Below are 9,241 nucleotides of genomic sequence, written 5' to 3' on the forward strand. Positions count from 1 at the left end.
CAGCACTCCTGATGGGAGCTTCTCGAGTTTTCCGATGTATTTCGCCTCCTGACGAGGCATTTGGCTACCTTAAGAGAGTCATAGTTACTCCTGTCAGTTGCTCCCCGTTTTACCACAGTCACAATTTCAAGCTTCCTCTAGCCAGTTCCCCTGAAGCGATACGCCATTATCTGCCAACCTAAAGACTTTCACAGCACTCCTGACGGGAGCTTCTCGAGTTTGCCGAGGTATTTCTCCGGTTGACGAGGCATTTGGCTATATTAAGAGAGTCATAGTTACTCCTGTCAGTTGCTCCCCGTTATACCACAGTCACATTTTCAAGCTTCTTCTAGCCAGTTCACCTAACGCGATACGCCATTGTCTGTCAACCTAATGTCTTTCACAGTACTCCTGCCGGGAGCTTCTCGAGTTTGCCGATGTATTTCGCCTGTTGAGGAGGCATTTGGATACCTTAAGAGAGTCATAGTTACTCCTGTCAGTTGCTCCCCGTTTTAATACAGTCACATTTTCAAACTTCCTCTAGCCAGGTCACCTGAAGCGATACGCCATTATCTGTCGACATAAAGACTGTCACAGTACTCCTGCCGGGAGCTTCTCGAGTTTGCCGATGTATTTCGCCTCTTGACGAGGCATTTGGCTACCTTAAGAGAGTCATAGTTACTCCTGTCAGTGACTCCCCGTTTTACAACAGCCACATCTACAAGCTTACTCTGGCCAGTTTACCAGAGGCGATACGCCAATATATGTCAACATAAAGACTTTCACAGCACTCCTGATGGGAGCTTCTCGAGTTTGTCGATGTATTTCTCCGGTTGACGAGGCATTTGGCTACCTTAAGAGAGTCATAGTTACTCCTGTCAATTGCTCCCCGTTTTTCCACAGTCACATTTTCAAGCTTCCTCTAGCCAGTTCACCTGACGCGATAGGCCATTGTTTGTCAACCTAATGTCTTTCACAGTACTCCTGCCGGCAGCTTCTCGAGTTTGCCGATGTATTTCGCCTGTTGAGGAGGCATTTGGATACCTTAAGAGAGTCATAGTTACTCCTGTCAGTTGCTCCCCGTTTTACCACAGTCACAGTTTCAAACTTCCTCTAGCCAGGTCACCTGAAGCGATACGCCATTATCTGTCGACATAAAGACTGTCACAGTACTCCTGCCGGGAGCTTCTCGAGTTTGGCGATGTATTTCGCCTCTTGACGAGGCATTTGGCTACCTTAAGAGAGTCATAGTTACTCCTGTCAGTTGCTCCCCGTTTTACCACAGTCAACATTTCAAGCTTCCTCTAGCCAGTTCCCCTGAAGCGATACGCCATTATCTGTCAACCTATAGACTTTCACAGCACTCCTGACGAGAGCTTCTTGAGTTTGCCGATGTATTTCGCCTGTTGACCACGCATTTGGCTACCTTAAGAGAGTCATAGTTACTCCTGTCAGTTGCTCCCCGTTTTACCACAGTCACAATTTCAAGCTTCCTCTAGCCAGTTCCCCTGAAGCGATACGCCATTATCTGCCAACCTAAAGACTTTCACAGCACTCCTGATGGGAGCTTCTCGAGTTTGCCGAGGTATTTCTCCGGTTGACGAGGCATTTGGCTACCTTAAGAGAGTCATAGTTACTCCTGTCAGTTGCTCCCCGTTATACCACAGTCACATTTTCAAGCTTCCTCTAGCCAGTTCACCTAACGCGATACGCCATTGTCTGTCAACCTAATGTCTTCCACAGTACTCCTGCCGGGAGCTTCTCGAGTTTGCCGATGTATTTCGCCTGTTGAGGAGGCATTTGGATACCTTAAGAGAGTCATAGTTACTCCTGTCAGTTGCTCCCCGTTTTAATACAGTCACATTTTCAAACTTCCTCTAGCCAGGTCACCTGAAGCGATACGCCATTATCTGTCGACATAAAGACTGTCACAGTACTCCTGCCGGGAGCTTCTCGAGTTTGCCGATGTATTTCGCCTCTTGACGAGGCATTTGGCTACCTTAAGAGAGTCATAGTTACTCCTGTCAGTGACTCCCCGTTTTACAACAGCCACATCTACAAGCTTACTCTGGCCAGTTTACCAGAGGCGATACGCCAATATATGTCAACATAAAGACTTTCACAGCACTCCTGATGGGAGCTTCTCGAGTTTGTCGATGTATTTCTCCGGTTGACGAGGCATTTGGCTACCTTAAGAGAGTCATAGTTACTCCTGTCAATTGCTCCCCGTTTTTCCACAGTCACATTTTCAAGCTTCCTCTAGCCAGTTCACCTGACGCGATAGGCCATTGTTTGTCAACCTAATGTCTTTCACAGTACTCCTGCCGGCAGCTTCTCGAGTTTGCCGATGTATTTCGCCTGTTGAGGAGGCATTTGGATACCTTAAGAGAGTCATAGTTACTCCTGTCAGTTGCTCCCCGTTTTACCACAGTCACAGTTTCAAACTTCCTCTAGCCAGGTCACCTGAAGCGATACGCCATTATCTGTCGACATAAAGACTGTCACAGTACTCCTGCCGGGAGCTTCTCGAGTTTGGCGATGTATTTCGCCTCTTGACGAGGCATTTGGCTACCTTAAGAGAGTCATAGTTACTCCTGTCAGTTGCTCCCCGTTTTACCACAGTCAACATTTCAAGCTTCCTCTAGCCAGTTCCCCTGAAGCGATACGCCATTATCTGTCAACCTATAGACTTTCACAGCACTCCTGACGAGAGCTTCTTGAGTTTGCCGATGTATTTCGCCTGTTGACCACGCATTTGGCTACCTTAAGAGAGTCATAGTTACTCCTGTCAGTTGCTCCCCGTTTTACCACAGTCACAATTTCAAGCTTCCTCTAGCCAGTTCCCCTGAAGCGATACGCCATTATCTGCCAACCTAAAGACTTTCACAGCACTCCTGATGGGAGCTTCTCGAGTTTGCCGAGGTATTTCTCCGGTTGACGAGGCATTTGGCTACCTTAAGAGAGTCATAGTTACTCCTGTCAGTTGCTCCCCGTTATACCACAGTCACATTTTCAAGCTTCCTCTAGCCAGTTCACCTAACGCGATACGCCATTGTCTGTCAACCTAATGTCTTCCACAGTACTCCTGCCGGGAGCTTCTCGAGTTTGCCGATGTACGAGGGTTATTCCAAAAGTAAGGTCCGATCGGTCTCGAAATGGAAACGACTATGAAAATCGGATAAAGCTTTGCACAGATGTGTTGGGTAGTGTCTCTAGTATAACCCCAGTTAGCACCACGTCGCTATTCTCATTTCTGAGCTCGCAGTGAGTGCGTAAAGATGTCTAGAAAATAGTGTCTGCCGCCAAGTACGAGGGCCTGGTGAGAAATTTCGCCTGAAGCTATGCAGCCAACATTACATAACTGTCGTGCTGTTTCGTCTTCACGACAATTCTCAGCCGCATTCTGCAGGGGCAATGAAGATGCTCCTGCATCGTTTTCAAATGGAAATGTTAGATTACCCACAATACAGTCCGCAATTGTCTCCCCCTGAGTTTCATCTCTGGTCACATGAACCGCTGTCTTTGAAGACAACATTTTGACACAGACAACGAGGTGTAGGCCAGCGTGGAGAATTGGCGGAAAGCACTGGCGGCTGCCTTCTATGATGAGGCTATTGAAAAGTTGGTACAACGCTATGACAAAAGTCTAAGTCAGAACGGCGACTACGTAGAGAAGTAGCTGAAAGGTGTAGCTAATTGTTACAAGTAAAACATTTCTGATGTTCACTGTGGTTTCAATTTGGCAATCAATCGGACCTTACTTTTGGAATAACCCTCGTATTTCGCCTGTTGAGGAGGCATTTGGATACCTTAAGAGAGTCATAGTTACTCCTGTCAGTTGCTCCCCGTTTTAATACAGTCACATTTTCAAACTTCCTCTAGCCAGGTCACCTGAAGCGATACGCCATTATCTGTCGACATAAAGACTGTCACAGTACTCCTGCCGGGAGCTTCTCGAGTTTGCCGATGTATTTCGCCTCTTGACGAGGCATTTGGCTACCTTAAGAGAGTCATAGTTACTCCTGTCAGTGACTCCCCGTTTTACAACAGCCACATCTACAAGCTTACTCTGGCCAGTTTACCAGAGGCGATACGCCCATATCTGTCAACATAAAGACTTTCACAGCACTCCTGATGGGAGCTTCTCGAGTTTTCCGATGTATTTCGCCTCCTGACGAGGCATTTGGCTACCTTAAGAGAGTCATAGTTACTCCTGTCAGTTGCTCCCCGTTTTACCACAGTCACAATTTCAAGCTTCCTCTAGCCAGTTCCCCTGAAGCGATACGCCATTATCTGCCAACCTAAAGACTTTCACAGCACTCCTGACGGGAGCTTCTCGAGTTTGCCGAGGTATTTCTCCGGTTGACGAGGCATTTGGCTATATTAAGAGAGTCATAGTTACTCCTGTCAGTTGCTCCCCGTTATACCACAGTCACATTTTCAAGCTTCTTCTAGCCAGTTCACCTGACGCGATACGCCATTGTCTGTCAACCTAATGTCTTTCACAGTACTCCTGCCGGGAGCTTCTCGAGTTTGCCGATGTATTTCGCCTGTTGAGGAGGCATTTGGATACCTTAAGAGAGTCATAGTTACTCCTGTCAGTTGCTCCCCGTTTTAATACAGTCACATTTTCTAACTTCCTCTAGCCAGGTCTCCTGAAGCGATACGCCATTATCTGTCGACATAAAGACTGTCACAGTACTCCTGCCGGGAGCTTCTCGAGTTTGCCGATGTATTTCGCCTCTTGACGAGGCATTTGGCTACCTTAAGAGAGTCATAGTTACTCCTGTCAGTGACTCCCCGTTTTACAACAGCCACATCTACAAGCTTACTCTGGCCAGTTTACCAGAGGCGATACGCCAATATATGTCAACATAAAGACTTTCACAGCACTCCTGATGGGAGCTTCTCGAGTTTTCCGATGTATTTCTCCGGTTGACGAGCCATTTGGCTACCTTAAGAGAGTCATAGTTACTCCTGTCAGTTGCTCCCCGTTTTTCCACAGTCACATTTTCAAGCTTCCTCTAGCCAGTTCACCTGATGCGATAGGCCATTGTTTGTCAACCTAATGTCTTTCACAGTACTCCTGCCGGCAGCTTCTCGAGTTTGCCGATGTATTTCGCCTGTTGAGGAGGCATTTGGATACCTTAAGAGAGTCATAGTTACTCCTGTCAGTTGCTCCCCGTTTTACCACAGTCACAGTTTCAAACTTCCTCTAGCCAGGTCACCTGAAGCGATACGCCATTATCTGTCGACATAAAGACTGTCACAGTACTCCTGCCGGGAGCTTCTCGAGTTTGGCGATGTATTTCGCCTCTTGACGAGGCATTTGGCTACCTTAAGAGAGTCATGGTTACTCCTGTCAGTTGCTCCCCGTTTTACCACAGTCACAATTTCAAGCTTCCTCTAGCCAGTTCCCCTGAAGCGATACGCCATTATCTGTCAACCTATAGACTTTCACAGCACTCCTGACGAGAGCTTCTTGAGTTTGCCGATGTATTTCGCCTGTTGACCACGCATTTGGCTACCTTAAGAGAGTCATAGTTACTCCTGTCAGTTGCTCCCCGTTTTACCACAGTCACAATTTCAAGCTTCCTCTAGCCAGTTCCCCTGAAGCGATACGCCATTATCTGCCAACCTAAAGACTTTCACAGCACTCCTGACGGGAGCTTCTCGAGTTTGCCGAGGTATTTCTCCGGTTGACGAGGCATTTGGCTATATTAAGAGAGTCATAGTTACTCCTGTCAGTTGCTCCCCGTTATACCACAGTCACATTTTCAAGCTTCTTCTAGCCAGTACACCTAACGCGATACGCCATTGTCTGTCAACCTAATGTCTTTCACAGTACTCCTGCCGGGAGCTTCTCGAGTTTGCCGATGTATTTCGCCTGTTGAGGAGGCATTTGGATACCTTAAGAGAGTCATAGTTACTCCTGTCAGTTGCTCCCCGTTTTAATACAGTCACATTTTCAAACTTCCTCTAGCCAGGTCTCCTGAAGCGATACGCCATTATCTGTCGACATAAAGACTGTCACAGTACTCCTGCCGGGAGCTTCTCGAGTTTGCCGATGTATTTCGCCTCTTGACGAGGCATTTGGCTACCTTAAGAGAGTCATAGTTACTCCTGTCAGTGACTCCCCGTTTTACAACAGCCACATCTACAAGCTTACTCTGGCCAGTTTACCAGAGGCGATACGCCAATATATGTCAACATAAAGACTTTCACAGCACTCCTGATGGGAGCTTCTCGAGTTTTCCGATGTATTTCTCCGGTTGACGAGCCATTTGGCTACCTTAAGAGAGTCATAGTTACTCCTGTCAGTTGCTCCCCGTTTTTCCACAGTCACATTTTCAAGCTTCCTCTAGCCAGTTCACCTGACGCGATAGGCCATTGTTTGTCAACCTAATGTCTTTCACAGTACTCCTGCCGGCAGCTTCTCGAGTTTGCCGATGTATTTCGCCTGTTGAGGAGGCATTTGGATACCTTAAGAGAGTCATAGTTACTCCTGTCAGTTGCTCCCCGTTTTACCACAGTCACAGTTTCAAACTTCCTCTAGCCAGGTCACCTGAAGCGATACGCCATTATCTGTCGACATAAAGACTGTCACAGTACTCCTGCCGGGAGCTTCTCGAGTTTGGCGATGTATTTCGCCTCTTGACGAGGCATTTGGCTACCTTAAGAGAGTCATGGTTACTCCTGTCAGTTGCTCCCCGTTTTACCACAGTCACAATTTCAAGCTTCCTCTAGCCAGTTCCCCTGAAGCGATACGCCATTATCTGTCAACCTATAGACTTTCACAGCACTCCTGACGAGAGCTTCTTGAGTTTGCCGATGTATTTCGCCTGTTGACCACGCATTTGGCTACCTTAAGAGAGTCATAGTTACTCCTGTCAGTTGCTCCCCGTTTTACCACAGTCACAATTTCAAGCTTCCTCTAGCCAGTTCCCCTGAAGCGATACGCCATTATCTGCCAACCTAAAGACTTTCACAGCACTCCTGACGGGAGCTTCTCGAGTTTGCCGAGGTATTTCTCCGGTTGACGAGGCATTTGGCTATATTAAGAGAGTCATAGTTACTCCTGTCAGTTGCTCCCCGTTATACCACAGTCACATTTTCAAGCTTCTTCTAGCCAGTACACCTAACGCGATACGCCATTGTCTGTCAACCTAATGTCTTTCACAGTACTCCTGCCGGGAGCTTCTCGAGTTTGCCGATGTATTTCGCCTGTTGAGGAGGCATTTGGATACCTTAAGAGAGTCATAGTTACTCCTGTCAGTTGCTCCCCGTTTTAATACAGTCACATTTTCAAACTTCCTCTAGCCAGGTCTCCTGAAGCGATACGCCATTATCTGTCGACATAAAGACTGTCACAGTACTCCTGCCGGGAGCTTCTCGAGTTTGCCGATGTATTTCGCCTCTTGACGAGGCATTTGGCTACCTTAAGAGAGTCATAGTTACTCCTGTCAGTGACTCCCCGTTTTACAACAGCCACATCTACAAGCTTACTCTGGCCAGTTTACCAGAAGCGATACGCCAATATATGTCAACATAAAGACTTTCACAGCACTCCTGATGGGAGCTTCTCGAGTTTTCCGATGTATTTCTCCGGTTGACGAGCCATTTGGCTACCTTAAGAGAGTCATAGTTACTCCTGTCAGTTGCTCCCCGTTTTACCACAGTCACAAAACAAGCTTCCTCTAGCCAGTTCCCCTGAAGCGATACGCCATTATCTGTCAACCTATAGACTTTCACAGCACTCCTGACGAGAGCTTCTTGAGTTTGCCGATGTATTTCGCCTGTTGACCACGCATTTGGCTACCTTAAGAGAGTCATAGTTACTCCTGTCAGTTGCTCCCCGTTTTACCACAGTCACAATTTCAAGCTTCCTCTAGCCAGTTCCCCTGAAGCGATACGCCATTATCTGCCAACCTAAAGACTTTCACAGCACTCCTGATGGGAGCTTCTCGAGTTTGCCGAGGTATTTCTCCGGTTGACGAGGCATTTGGCTACCTTAAGAGAGTCATAGTTACTCCTGTCAGTTGCTCCCCGTTATACCACAGTCACATTTTCAAGCTTCCTCTAGCCAGTTCACCTAACGCGATACGCCATTGTCTGTCAACCTAATATCTTCCACAGTACTCCTGCCGGGAGCTTCTCGAGTTTGCCGATGTATTTCGCCTGTTGAGGAGGCATTTGGATACCTTAAGAGAGTCATAGTTACTCCTGTCAGTTGCTCCCCGTTTTAATACAGTCACATTTTCAAACTTCCTCTAGCCAGGTCACCTGAAGCGATACGCCATTATCTGTCGACATAAAGACTGTCACAGTACTCCTGCCGGGAGCTTCTCGAGTTTGCCGATGTATTTCGCCTCTTGACGAGGCATTTGGCTACCTTAAGAGAGTCATAGTTACTCCTGTCAGTGACTCCCCGTTTTACAACAGCCACATCTACAAGCTTACTCTGGCCAGTTTACCAGAGGCGATACGCCCATATCTGTCAACATAAAGACTTTCACAGCACTCCTGATGGGAGCTTCTCGAGTTTTCCGATGTATTTCGCCTCCTGACGAGGCATTTGGCTACCTTAAGAGAGTCATAGTTACTCCTGTCAGTTGCTCCCCGTTTTACCACAGTCACAATTTCAAGCTTCCTCTAGCCAGTTCCCCTGAAGCGATACGCCATTATCTGCCAACCTAAAGACTTTCACAGCACTCCTGACGGGAGCTTCTCGAGTTTGCCGAGGTATTTCTCCGGTTGACGAGGCATTTGGCTATATTAAGAGAGTCATAGTTACTCCTGTCAGTTGCTCCCCGTTATACCACAGTCACATTTTCAAGCTTCTTCTAGCCAGTTCACCTAACGCGATACGCCATTGTCTGTCAACCTAATGTCTTTCACAGTACTCCTGCCGGGAGCTTCTCGAGTTTGCCGATGTATTTCGCCTGTTGAGGAGGCATTTGGATACCTTAAGAGAGTCATAGTTACTCCTGTCAGTTGCTCCCCGTTTTAATACAGTCACATTTTCAAACTTCCTCTAGCCAGGTCACCTGAAGCGATACGCCATTATCTGTCGACATAAAGACTGTCACAGTACTCCTGCCGGGAGCTTCTCGAGTTTGCCGATGTATTTCGCCTCTTGACGAGGCATTTGGCTACCTTAAGAGAGTCATAGTTACTCCTGTCAGTGACTCCCCGTTTTACAACAGCCACATCTACAAGCTTACTCTGGCCAGTTTACCAGAGGCGATACGCCAATATATGT

The sequence above is a fragment of the Schistocerca serialis genome, chromosome 3 (genome assembly GCF_023864345.2).
Source record: "Schistocerca serialis cubense isolate TAMUIC-IGC-003099 chromosome 3, iqSchSeri2.2, whole genome shotgun sequence".
NCBI classification, from domain to species: Eukaryota; Metazoa; Arthropoda; class Insecta; order Orthoptera; family Acrididae; genus Schistocerca; species Schistocerca serialis.